The sequence below is a fragment of the Urocitellus parryii genome, chromosome 7 (genome assembly GCF_045843805.1).
Source record: "Urocitellus parryii isolate mUroPar1 chromosome 7, mUroPar1.hap1, whole genome shotgun sequence".
Classification (NCBI taxonomy): domain Eukaryota; kingdom Metazoa; phylum Chordata; class Mammalia; order Rodentia; family Sciuridae; genus Urocitellus; species Urocitellus parryii.
This window is the reverse complement of record NC_135537.1, coordinates 65402648-65416701: the sequence shown is the minus strand read 5'-3', so window position 1 is coordinate 65416701 and position 14054 is coordinate 65402648.

Genomic DNA, 14054 nt, shown 5'->3' with positions numbered 1-14054 from the left:
ATGCAGGAGTCTTTGAGTTCAATACCCAACACTTGGGGGGGAGTATTTAATTTCAATTTTTATTTATTTATTTATTTATTTATTTATTTATTTATTTATTATGGTACTGCGGATTGAACCCAGGGCTTCACACATGCTAGGCAAGCATTTTACCACAGAGCTATTTCCCCAGCCCAGATAATTTAATTTTGAAATAATCTGCTATATAGCCTAGATTATGATATTATTTGTCAAGCCAGATTTGTATTACAGAAATAGCATTAAAATTCTATTGGAAATATTCTTTTCCACTCACCTAAATTAAGACTTTAGATTTAAAATATCTGGATTATATATAAAAAGCTCAGACAACAAAGAAGATATTTAAAACCCTCCTTCCAGGCCCTATATGATGAATTTTGCCATACTTAGGTGGTGCAGTACAATTTCTCAAACATCTTTTATTACAAAAGTGGATCTAGAAATAAAGGCCATAAAATTAAGTTTGCCAGGGGCACACTGCCACTAATTTTCTAATTAGCAAGGACATATAACATCCTCCCCCCACTCCCACGATGATTTGCACTTGATGATTGCTTTCTTCTTATCATCCGAGTCAAGAATATTAATTTATTATACATCTACTTTTGATAATACCGTACCTTGAATTAAGTGATAGAATGAATAGAAAAATCAACCAGATGCTACAGAGGAGAGAGAAAACATATCCAAAATAGCCAAATCAAGTGCAGCATAGCATGTTGTAGAGACCATCAAAGTAATTCCAGTGAAGTTTTTTGGGAGAATGATTGCTACCTGTTGTAATTGAGGACTCGTAAAGGAGGTACTATTTGAAGCAGTCTGTAAGTAGAATTAACTTTCCTATGCAGGGATGAGACAGGAAGGAAGGGTATTTCAAAAAAAGAAGTAGCACGAACAAAAATTTAGAGATGAGAAAAAATAAAAGATGTTTGAGAAATTGTAAAAACCTGCATTATTGGAAGGAAGAGCTTGGTTCAGGAAGAGTGAGTCAATTGCCCAGAAAAATCCATGTTATATTATAGCAGGTCTTGAACACCAGCTGAAGGGCACTAAAAGGTTAAGTATTACTTATTTTGTGCAAGACACCATATTAGATTCACATAGTTGCATATTTGATTTTCAAAAAATAGTGGTAAATGGCATTATAATCATTTTATATTCTTTGTTCAGAATCACAGAGAATAAATGACAGAATCAGACTAAACTTGGCTCATTTATCAAGAAGAGCTGTGCACTGCACACCAACACAATGCTCCTATTAGAACCCATTCTGCAGGCCATAGGAATGATGACCCCAGATTTTATCAGTCCTACCTTGAAATGTCTGAACCTGATCCATTTCTAATCTCCTCTCATGCAATCTACAGCAATAGCTTCCTCTTGGACTGCAGCCTTCCCATTGTTCCTTCTTTTCCCCACCTCTTCCCCACTGCCAGAATCATCTTATGGCAAGATTCCCGTCTCTAATTTTCAAGATGGTAGTACTGCACCCAGGGTAAATTGTAAATTGGCACCCAAGACCTTTCATACCCAGGCCCAACCTGTTTTTCCATCCTCACATGGCAGGACTCCTGATTCCACCTTTACTCCAAGGCACATCCGCCTTTTGAAAATTCTTCCTTTCCACACAAGACATAGAAGACAGAAAGGGATGGCGGATACTTTATGCTATGAACCTTGGCTCTTAATGTTTCCTCTGCTCAAAGTCTTGTCTTTGCTTATTGTTGGTCCTTCCCAATTGTCACCTCAGTAGAGCCTTTTCTATCCTTCCCCAGGAAGAATTCTTTGCTCCCTTTTGTGTGTTCCCTGTCTGGATTGATAGCTGTTTACCTGCTGACCTTCCTGACCTCTTCCCTCTACTTTTTCATTGTCATGTTAGATGTTAGCTGTCAAAGTTTTTACTTACTGGGCTTTACTTTATATTTATTGAGTACTGGGGATTGAACCCAGGGGTATAGTATGGCCTCTATGAAGTTCAGGAGAATCATTATAAAATTAAAAACAAAACTTGTACAGCTTTCTCTCCACTTAATAAAACAATAACAACAAGTTCTCTATTGTGTCAAGCTCTTTTGGTAGGTTTCCCACAGCTTTATTGTGTATCATGTTGATAGTAGTTTGGAAATCAGGATCAGGTCCTCACTCCCCAGTTGTTTGAAGATTAGACACCAAGAAACACCGAGGCAAGTTTAGAAGGCAAGTTTTATTTAAGAAAGTGACAGAACACAGAGAGCAGACTTCTCTGCAGAGAAGTTTGAGCCCAGAGTTGGGTATGCAGGGGAGTGGATATGTCTTGCCTATTAACAAATCTTAGATTTCCTCTCCCTGTCTCCTCTCCATAAGTGCCCAAGGGCAGGAAAAGAGCAGCCTAGGGGGTAATCATTAGCATACCTTGTGTTGTGAGAAGATAATCCCCAGAGGTGTTAGCAATTGGTTGAGCTGTGAAAGTGCTGGATGGAGGTGTAAGGGACCCATTTCCTTTTCTTTAATAATCAAACCTGGTCATTCACTATCTACCTGTCCTTTGCCCCAATCTCCTCCCTTTCTCAGATTACCATGCAGCACCTGGGGAGATGTTGGGATCTGGAATGGGGAGTGGTCCGGCATAACCCATGTTGTACTCTGCCTTTCTTCTCTACTGTTGAATCTCATTCACTTGTGACTCAGGCAGGCCTCATCTGAGGAACTTCATCTTACCAGTCACCTCCAGAACTGTTGGATGCCCAATATTACCTGAATTCAGTAGGTAGGTGACCTTATCCCCAGCTCAATGATGATTGTCCACACTCAATATTTACTCCAAACTCTTGCCCACAGGGACATGATATCTCTACACACAAAATGCAATGAACTGGGCTGGGGGTATTCAGTGGTAGAACATGTTCCTAGCATGTGATAGTTGTGGGGGGACTGAGTTCTTTTGTCAGTACTGGGGGGTGGGGGAGTAAGTAATTAATAGCTATCAAGTGCCTAAGACAAGTCTTCCTGGAAGGAAACACTTCATCCTCTGAAAGTATCAATTTCCCTTTCCTTAAGACTAAAAGACAGCTTAGACTTTCTAGGATTAGCTGGTTATTGCCAATACTGAATCTCTGTTTTTTCCTGCTATTGCTTCTCCATTGGAGATTGTCTCTTGAGACTCCTGTTTCTGGGTTTGCATTTCAGAAATCTGAAGTGCTCTTTTTCCTTTTCTCCCACCCTTAGATTCCCCAATTACTCATTATCCATTTTCTTCTTTTTACACTTGAAAGGGATGAATATACATTACAGTTCCTCAGCAAAACCCAACTGTCCTCATCATCTATGTTGCTGTGAAACTACAAAGAACACAACTTTGGGTTCACACTTCACAATTTAAAAAAATACAAGCCTTACTTAAAATGGAAATCCATCTCAACAGGAAATCTTAAATTGAAGATCTTTCAAGAGTCCCCAGTAGCAGATCACAACCCAGGTAGATTGCTTTACCAAGAACCAATGTATGACCCCAAGAAGAGGTCAGCTTCCACCCTAGACAGAAGACCAAGATCCCCTATGAGTCCTATGTTGAGTCCCCTCCATAGCCTCCCTTTGTATCATTCTTACTGACCGTTAATTTTTCTATCACTGTATTAAAATTTCCTTATGCCATGTCTTCTCTTTCCCTTTTTGCCTTCCCTGTAATTTCCTTCTTTCCTATTCCTCATTTACCTACACTGAACATCTGGAAAACTTTTGTGGAATTAATTACTTCATCTAAAAATCTTTCTTAAAATTGTTGCTTTTAATCACCCTTCCTTTCTTGACTCAACCTTCTGTCCCTAAATTCCTCTTTCCATCCTTAAATTCCCACAGTTATTACTTTAACTGTTTTGACCCCCCCCCCATGGAGTTAGGAAATTTTTCATATATTTTATATCAATTAAATAAGTATCCTAATCAAATTTGGATCACTTTTAGGAAAAGTCATGTTTGTTTTCATTTCAATTTCACAAACAGAAATTTTCTATGTTCTGATTTCTTTATATATATCATTTACTCTGTCAATTCTGATTGAACTTGTAATTCTTTATTTTTACCCATGGAAAATGCAATTTTTTAAAAAATGTGAAATAACTATAGAAGCAACCTAGCTGCTCTTCAATAGATGAATGGATAAATAAACTGTGGTATATATACATAATGGGATATTACTCAGCACTGAAAGAGAACAAAATTATGGCATTTGCAGATAAATGGATGGACTTGGAGAATATTATGCTAAGCGAAGTAAGCCAATACCCCCAAACCAAAGGCTGAACGTTCTATCTGATAAGTAGATGCTTATCCATAATGGGGGGCATAGGAAAAATGGAGGAACTTTGGGCAAAGGAAAGGAATTAAAAAACAAAGCTGAGTCTTTAACTCACCAGGCCAGGGACCACCTGCAAGTGAAGAAATTCATTGAGTAGTTCACTAAGAGGGCATTGTCAGGTTTTTTTGTTTTCTTTTAATGATTTTTATTCTTTTTTAAATTATTTTTTAAATTAGGTATATATGACAGAAGAATGTATTTTGATTCATTGTACACAATTGCAGCACAACTTTTCATTTCTCTGTACACGATGTAGCATTGCACCATATGTGCAGTCATACATATACCTAGGGTAATAATGTCCATCTCATTCCACCATCTTTCCTAATCCCATACGACCCTTCTTTCCACTCCCTTTCCATGGGTAAAAATAAAGAATTACAAGTTCAATCAGAATTGACAGAGTAAATGATATATATAAAGAAATCAGAACATAGAAAATTTCTGTTTGTGAAATTGAAATGAAAACAAACATGACTTTTCCTAAAAGTGATCCAAATTTGATTTGGATACTTATTTAATTGATATAAAATATATGAAAAATTTCCTAACTCCATGGGGGGGGGGTCAAAACAGTTAAAGTAATAACTGTGGGAATTTAAGGATGGAAAGAGGAATGGGATTCTCTTAGGGTATAATGTCTGGCAGTTAAAACTATTCTAAAAAATAAGGAAACATTCTTAAGGTATGTTAGGGAGAATTGTAAAAATTTCTTTTTGTAGATTTTCTTTGTTGAAAAATCTCATCCATTTTGCCCATCTTTTTATTTTCTTTTTTAAGTGTTTTTATTAGTGAATTAAAATTATACACAAGTGGGGCTATTGTGATATTCATGCACACACATCAACTTAATTCCTAAGTACTTCCCCTTTCCCTTCCCTTTCCAATTTCCCTGTTCTCCTTGCTCTACTGGTCTTTCTTCTAGTTATTTTTTCTCTATTTTCTTTAAAAATTAACCATATCTTGTTTAATATAAAAACCTTATCTTCTAACTCTAGTATTGGAATCATCTATGGGTTTTCCACTTTTCTTTTTAGATACCTATTGTTATTTCTGCTTCTTTGTTTTTTTTTTTAAATATTTAGACGATGATGGGCTTTAATTTTATTCATTTGTTTATATGTAGTGCTGAGAATTGAACCCAGTGCTTCACACATCACAAGCACTAGGCAAGTGCTCTACCACTGAGTCACAATACCAGCCCTTCTTCGTGTTTTTTTAGTAATCTTTTACTGTATTCTGAACATTGTGTTTACCTGTAGAGATTCCTGGTAATATTTTCCACAGGGTTAGTCCTTCCTTCCTTTTGCCAGATAGGTTGAGAGGATAGTCAATCACAATCAGGTCTTGAGCTGGTTGGAGCTGGGTTGGTAATCTATTAAATTCAGTCCACCACTGTTTTATCCCTAATCCTCAGGATTGATCCTCTTGGCTTTTGACTGACATCCTAGATAGGCTCTTCATTCTCAGTCTTGAAGGTTCTGACTTTTTCAGGTCTTATATTCATTTCCTATCCTTATAGGTTCAAAATCTGACAAATGTCTTGAAGAGAAGACCCATTGTATACTACTTAACAGCTCCTCCTTCTGGTGGATTTTCTCTCCAAAGCTCTTTGTGACAATCACAGTTTTCACTGTGCCTTTCCTGCTCAGCCCCGCCAATCTCTATACCATCTTAGAACTCAGCATGTTTCAGGGGAAAAATCAAACCATATGTTTTATATCTTTCAATTCTTTTTTGCCAGTAATACATTAACTACAAAAAGCTCCATGGATTTCTCTTTTCAACAGCAGTCTCTCTGTGATAGAATATATCTCTGTATCTATCAGTCAATCATATATGTGTATGGGTGAAGATATTTATAACTTCTTTACAACTCTCATCCTTTAATTCCATTTTATTAACTTCTTCTGGTTGGTTAGTTTTATTTATTTTTTTTAGTTATTTTTTTAATTGTCCTTATTTTTTTTATTTTATTTTATTGGTCGTTCATAACATTACATAGTTCTTAATACATCATATTACACGGTTGATTCACGTGGATTATGAACTCCCGCTTTTACCCCGTATACAAATTGCTGTATCACATCAGTTTCCCTTCCATTGATTGACATATTGCCTTTCTAGTGTCTGATGTATTCTGCTGTCTGTCCTATTCTCTACTATCCCCCCTCCCCTCCCCTCCCCTCCCCTCCCCTTTTCTCTCTCTACCCCTTCTACTGTAAATCATTTCTTCCATTTGTATTATCTTGTCTTGCCCCTCCTTTCCTCTTATATGACATTTTGTATAACCCTGAGGATCGCCTTCCATTTCCATGCAATTTCCCTTCTCACTCCCTTTCCCTCCCACCTCTCATCCCTGTTTAATGTAAATCTTCTTCTCAAGCTCTTCGTCCCTACCCTGTCCTTGTTTACTCCCCTTATATCAAAGGAGTCATTTAGTATTTGTTTTTTAAAGATTGACTAGCTTCACTTAGCATAATCTGCTCTAATGCCATCCATTTCCCTCCAAATTCTATGATTTTGTCATTTTTTAATTCAGAGTAATACTCCACAGTATATAAATGCCACATTTTTTTTATCCATTCATCTATTGAAGGGCATCTAGGCTGGTTCCACAGTCTTGCTATCATGAATTGAGCTGCTATGAACATCGATGTAGCAGTGTCCCTGTAGCATGCTCTTGTTAGGGCTTTAGGGAATAGACCGAGAAGGGGAATAGCTGGGTCAAATGGTGGTTCCATTCCCAGCTTTCCAAGAAATCTCCATACTGCTTTCTAAATTGGCTGCACCAATTTGCAGTCCCACCAGCAATGAACAAGAGTGCCCTTTTCCCCGCATCCTCTCCAGCACTTATTGTTGTTTGACTTCCTGATGGCTGCCAGTCTTACTGGAGTGAGATGGTATCTTAGGGTAGTTTTGATTTGCATTTCTCTGACTGCTAGCGATGGTGAGCATTTTTTCATGTACTTGTTGATTGATTGTATGTCCTCCTCTGAGAAGTGTCTGTTCAGGTCCTTGGCCCATTTATTGATTGGGTTATTTGTTATCTTATTGTCTAATTTTTTGAGTTCTTTGTATACTCTGGTTATTAGGGCTCTATCTGAAGTGTGTGGAGTAAAGATTTGTTCCCAGGATGTAGGCTCCCTGTTTATCTCTCTTATTGTTTCTTTTGCTGAGAAAAAACTTTTTAGTTTGAGTAAGTCCCATTTGTTGATTCTATTTGTTAACTCTAGCGCTATGGGTGTCCTATTGAGGAATTTGGAGCCCGATCCCACAGCGTGTAGATCATAACCAACTTTTTCTTCTATCAGATGCCATGTCTCTGATTTAATATCAAGCTCCTTGATCCATTTTGAGTTAACTTTTCTGCACGGCGAGAGATAGGGATTCAGATTCATTTTGGTGCAAATGGATTTCCAGTTTTCCCAGCACCATTTGTTGAAGATGCTATCCTTCCTCCATTGCATGCTTTTAGCCCCTTTATCAAATATAAGATAGTTGTAGTTTTGTGGATTGGTTACTGTGTCCTCTATTCTGTACCATTGGTCCACCCGCCTGTTTTGGTACCAGTACCATGCTGTTTTTGTTACTATTGCTCTGTAGTATAGTTTGAAGTCTGGTATCGCTATACCGCCTGATTCACACTTCCTGCTTAGCATTGTTTTTGCTATTCTGGGTCTTTTATTATTCCATATGAATTTCATGATTCTTTTATCTATTTCTACAAGATATGCTGTTGGGATTTTGATTGGCATTGCATTGAAATTATAGAGAACTTTTGGTAATATCGCCATTTTGATGATGTTAGTTCTGCCTATCCATGAGCAGGGTATATTTTTCCATCTTCTAAGGTCTTCTTCTATATCTTTCTTTAGGGTTCTGTAATTTTCATTGTATAAATCTTTCACCTCTTTTGTTAGGTTGATTCCCAAGTATTTTATTTTTTGGGGGGATATTGTGAATGGAGTAGTTGTCCTCATTTCCGTTTCAGCGGATTTGTCGCTGATATACAGGAATGCCTTTGATTTATGCGTGTTGATCTTATATCCTGCCACTTTGCTGAATTCATTTATTAGCTCTAATAGCTTCTTTGTAGACCCTTTTGGGTCTGCTAGGTATAGAATCATATCATCTGCAAATAGTGATAATTTAAGTTCTTCTTTTCCTATTTTTATGCCTTTAATTTCTTTCGTCTGCCTAATTGCTCTGGCCAGTGTTTCAAGGACTATGTTGAACAGAAGTGGTGAAAGAGGGCATCCCTGTCTTGTACCAGATCTTAGAGGGAATGCCTTCAATTTTTCTCCATTCAGAATGATGCTGGCCTGTGGCTTATCATAGATTGCTTTTACGATGTTGAGGTATGATCCAGTTATCCCTAATTTTTCTAGAGTTTTGAACATAAAGAGATGCTGTACTTTGTCGAAAGCTTTTTCTGCATCTATCGAGATGATCATATGGTTCTTATTTTTAAGTCTATTGATGTGGTGGATAACATTTATTGATTTCCGTATATTGAACCAACCTTGCATACCAGGGATGAATCCTACTTGATCATGGTGTATAATTTTTTTGATATGTATTTGAATCCGATTCGCCAGAATTTTATTGAGGATTTTTCCATCAAGGTTCATTAGAGATATTGGTCTGTAGTTTTCTTTCTTTGAAGTGTCTTTGTCTGGTTTCGGAATCAGGGTGATGTTGGCCTCGTAGAACGAATTTGGAAGTTCTCCCTCTTTTTCTATTTCCTAAAATAGCTTGAAAAGTATTGGTGTTAGTTCCTCTTTAAAGGTTTTGTAAAACTCTGCTGTATATCCATCCGGTCCTGGGCTTTTCTTAGTTGGTAGTCTTTTGATGGTTTCTTCTATTTCCTCTATTGTTATTGGTCTGTTTAGGTTGTCTATATCCTCCTGCCTCAATCTGGGCAGATCATAAGACTCAAGGAATTTATCTATGCCTTCACTATCTTCTATTTTATTGGAGTATAAGGATTCAAAGTAATTTCTGATTATCTTCTGTATTTCTGAAGTGTCTGTTGTGATATTGCCTTTTTCATCCCGTATGCTAGTAATTTGGGTTCTCTCTCTTCTTCTCTTCGTTAGCATGGCTAAGGGTCTGTCAATTTTATTTATTTTTTCAAAGAACCAACTTTTAGTTTTGTCAATTTTTTCAATTGTTTCTTTTGTTTCAATTTCATTAATTTCAGCTCTGATTTTAATTATTTCTTGCCTTCTACTTCTTTTGCTGTTGTTTTGCTCTTCTTTTTCTAGGATTTTGAGATGAAGTATGAGATCATTTATTTGTTGGTTTTTTCTTTTTTTGAGGAATGAACTCCAAGCAATGAATTTTCCTCTTAGAACTGCTTTCAATGTGTCCCATAGATTCCGATATGTTGTGTCTGTGTTTTCATTTAACTCTAGGAATTTTTTAATTTCCTCCTTGATGTCTTCTAAAACCCATTGATCACTCAGCAACCTATTGTTCATTCTCCAGGTGATGTTTGATTTTTCCTTTCTTCTTTTATCATTGATTTTCAGTTTCATTCCATTATGATCAGACAAGATGCATGGTATTATCTCTACCTCTTTGTATTGTCTAAGAGTTGCCCTGTGACATAGTATATGGTCTATTTTTGAGAAGGTTCCATGTGCTGCTGAGAAAAAAGTGTAGCTACTTGATGTTGGGTGGTATAGTCTATATATGTCAATTAAGTCTAGGTTGTTAATTGTGTTATTGAGTTCTATAGTTTCCTTATTTAACTTTTGTTTGGAAGATCTGTCCAGTGGTGAGAGAGGTGTGTTGAAGTCTCCCATGATTACTGTATGGTGGTCTATTAGACTCTTGAACTTGAGAAGAGTTTGCTTGATGAACACGGCTGCACCATTATTTGGGGCATATATATTTATGATTGTTATGTCTTGTTGGTGAATGGTTCCCTTGAGCAGTATGAAGTGTCCTTCTTTATCCCTTTTGATTAGCTTTGGCTTGAAATCTATTTTATTAGATATGAGTATGGACACTCCTGCTTGTTTCCGTGGTCCATATGAGTGATATGATTTTTCCCAACCTTTCACCTTCAGTCTATGTACATCTTTTCCTATCAAATGCGTCTCCTGTAGACAGCATATTGTTGGGTCTTGTTTTGTGATCCATTCTACTAGCCTGTGTCTCTTAATTGGTGAGTTTAAGCCATTAACATTTAGGGTTATTATTGAGATATGGTTTGTTCTTCTATCCATATTTGTTTATTGATGTTACTAAACCTGATTTGTTATCCTCTTTGACTACTTTCCCCCCTTTACTGTCCTACCTCCCATTGTTGGTTATCAATGTTATTTTCCATTTCCTCTTCCTGTAATGTTTTGCCAAGGATTTTTTAAGAGATGGTTTTCTAGCTGCGAATTCTTTTAACTTTTGTTTATCGTGGAAGGTTTTAATTTCATCTTCTATCCTGAAGCTTAATTTCGCCAGATACACGATTCTTGGTTGGAATCCATTTTCTTTCAGTGTTTGAAATATGTTATTCCAGGATCTTCTAGCTTTCAGAGTCTGTGTCGAGAGATCAGCTGTTATCCTGATTGGTTTACCCCTAAATGTAATCTGCTTTCTTTCTCTTGCAGCTTTTAAAATTCTCTCCTTATTCTGTATGTTGGACATCTTCATTATAATGTGTCTAGGTGTGGATCTCTTATGATTTTGCACATTCGGCGTCCTGTAGGCTTCTAGGATTTGGGATTCTGTCTCATTCTTCAAGTCTGGGAAGTTTTCTTGTATTATTTCACTGAATAGATTGCTTAATCCTTTGGTTTGGAGCTCTGTGCCTTCCTGTATCCCAATGACTCTTAAGTTTGGTCTTTTGATATTATCCCATAGCTCTTGAATGTTCTGCTCATGGTTTCTTAGTAGACTTGCTGAGCTATCTATGTTCTTTTAAAGTTGAAATACTCTGTCTTCATTGTCTGATGTTCTATCTTCTAAGTGATCCACTCTGCTGGTAGTATTCTCAATTGAGTTTTTAAGTTGGTTTATTGTTTCCTGCATTTCTAGTATTTCTATTTGTTTGTTTTTTATTACCTCTATCTCCCCGTGAAATTGATCTTTTACTTCCTGGATTTGTTTGTCAATGTGATCTTTCATTGTCTGATTTTGCTGTCTCATGTCTTCCTTGAGACTCCAGATCATCTGAAGCATGTATGTCCTGAGCTCTCTGACATTCCATCTGTTGCAGCTATTACCTCTTCTAAAGTTGAGTTGACCTGCATTGCCTGTGGTCCTTTCTTTCCTTGTCGTTTCATACTGCTGGCGTTTCTTTCTGCTTGGTGAAATTGTTGTGTCTTTGATATTTTCCCCCTCTATTTATTTATATTGCTCTTGTATAGTTGAAAAATCACCCTTGCAGGGCAGGTAGTGGCTGTGATCCTCCTCCAATTAGTGTGATCCGTCTACCATGCTGGCAGGCCCTAGGTCTGCTTTGCTGTTCGGTCAAAGGTCCACCTACCCAGCAGGCGCCAGGGGCACCTGTGTCACTCCATAGGTTGCTGGGCCTAACCTCCCGATGGGTTGCAGGTTCGCCTAGCTTGCGGGCACTGGGGGAGGGGCCAGTTCCGCCCCTCAGCAGGCTTTGGGCCCGCTCTGCTGGTGTTCACAGTCCTGCCTACCTGCAGACACTGGGGGAGGGGACGGGCCTAGCCCTCAGCCGTCCGCCGGACCTGTCCTAGTGGGTCCGGTCCGCGTTCCCCGCCGGCGCGTGTAGCTGCTGTCACTTGGTTGGTTGCTGGGCCTGACCCGCCCGCCCGTGGCTTGCAGGTTTGCCTAGCTTGCAGGTACTGGGGGAGGGGCCGGTTCCGCCCCTCAGCAGGCTTGGGCCCGCTCTGCTGGTGTTCACAGTCCCGCCTACCTGCAGACACTGGGGGAGGGGACGGGCCTAGCCCTCAGCCGTCTGCCGGACCTGTCCTAGTGGGTCCGGTCCGCGTTCCCCGCCGGCGCGTGTAGCTGCAGTCACTTGGCTGGTTGCTGGGCCTCTGGTTGGTTAGTTTTAAATGGCATCTTTTAACTTCTATTTTCTATACACAGTCGATAATCTCATTTTATTTTCCTGTTTCTCTCTCCTTCACTTTCAATTCTTTATGTGCATTCTTTCTATTTGACAGAGCATATAATATTCACTTTTTTTTCTTTTTTGGTGAGACAAGGTCTTACTATGTTGTCCAATATGGCTTCAAACTTCTACCCTCAAGTGATACTCCTGGCTTCTGACTCCCAAGTAGGATGCCACCACACTGGGCTTTACGTTCCATTCCATTCCTTGTACCCATTCTATTATTTTGGTTTTAGTTTTGCCATCAAATATATTACATCAGTTGCTTTGCTAAATTTTCCAGTTACCTTTTGTTTGCATAAGTTCATGTTCTAATCAGTTTACTAAAATATTGTGAATATACTATTTTCTTCATTATAGCATGTTCAAAAATGTATCTGTAGCCAGCTTGGTTGTATATGCATTAGGAACAAAAGAATCTATTTGAGTTTTTTTTTTTTAATGATACTCCATTGTTGCCTTGATTTTGGTTTTGCTCTTGGAACGTGTAAGATTATCCTAATAGCTTTAAGTGAATTGATTATTTTGCCTGATGACCTGTGTAATTTTTATCATTTTCATTAATATTTTATAATTTTAAAATAGAATAAGTCCCAGAGTTTATAATTTTACCTATCACTTTTCAATTTTATTTATGGTATTCTTGAATTATAGTTATAGATTGTCCTGTTCCATTGCTTTGTTTTCTTCTCCTATCATAATACATGCGTTGGATTTTCTTTGCCCGTTATCCAGTACTTTGCTTTTATAACTGCATGTCATTTAAATTGCCTTGGATGCTTCTTTTCTCATTGATATTTATTAAGTTTTCATTTGAATATTTTTTGCCTTTAATAGTGGCAATTTATTCTTTGTTTTTGAGAATGTATTATTGTTTCCTTCAATTTTTTTCCCCAGTTTGATCAATAATTGCAATCTTTCCTGGTTTTTGTCCATTTTGGTTTTGAATTTTTGATTCAAGTTTTTACACACACATCACCACTACTCCACATACATTTAATGTTTGAAGATATTTTAGTTTGGAGCTTTGTCTTAGGTTTTACTAGGTGAGAACAAAATTTTATTAGATGAAATGTTGCAATTGTGATTATTTTGCTTTCTCCTCTCCCCCCATAATTTTATTCTCCTTTAGTGCTGAGTAATATTCCATTGTGTATATATACCACAGTTTCTTTATCCATTCATGTATTCAAGGGCATCTAGGTTGCTTCTACAGTTAAACCATTGTGAATTGAACTGCTATAAAATCTTTTCTTTGAAAAGTAGCTCTGCATTAAAAAAATACTTCTTTATTTTTATAGTCCTATTGTGGAGATGTTCCTAGGTAAAAAAAATGTTTTCTTCTGTTGATATAGTTGAGTTCAACTGTCTTAGTAGGTAATTTTATAGTTTGCTCTTGGAACGTGTAAGATTATAGTTGTGGCAGTATGTATATGGGGTGAGGTGGGGTGGCTGGCATGATTTTTCTTTTGTTTTTCCTTTAGGGTTTTTTCTTTTCTTTTTTTGGTACCAAGGATTGAACCACAACCCCAGCACAATCCCCCACTCCCTTTTAAGTTTTGAGATAGGGCTTCTCTGATTTTCTGAGGCTGGCTTTAAACT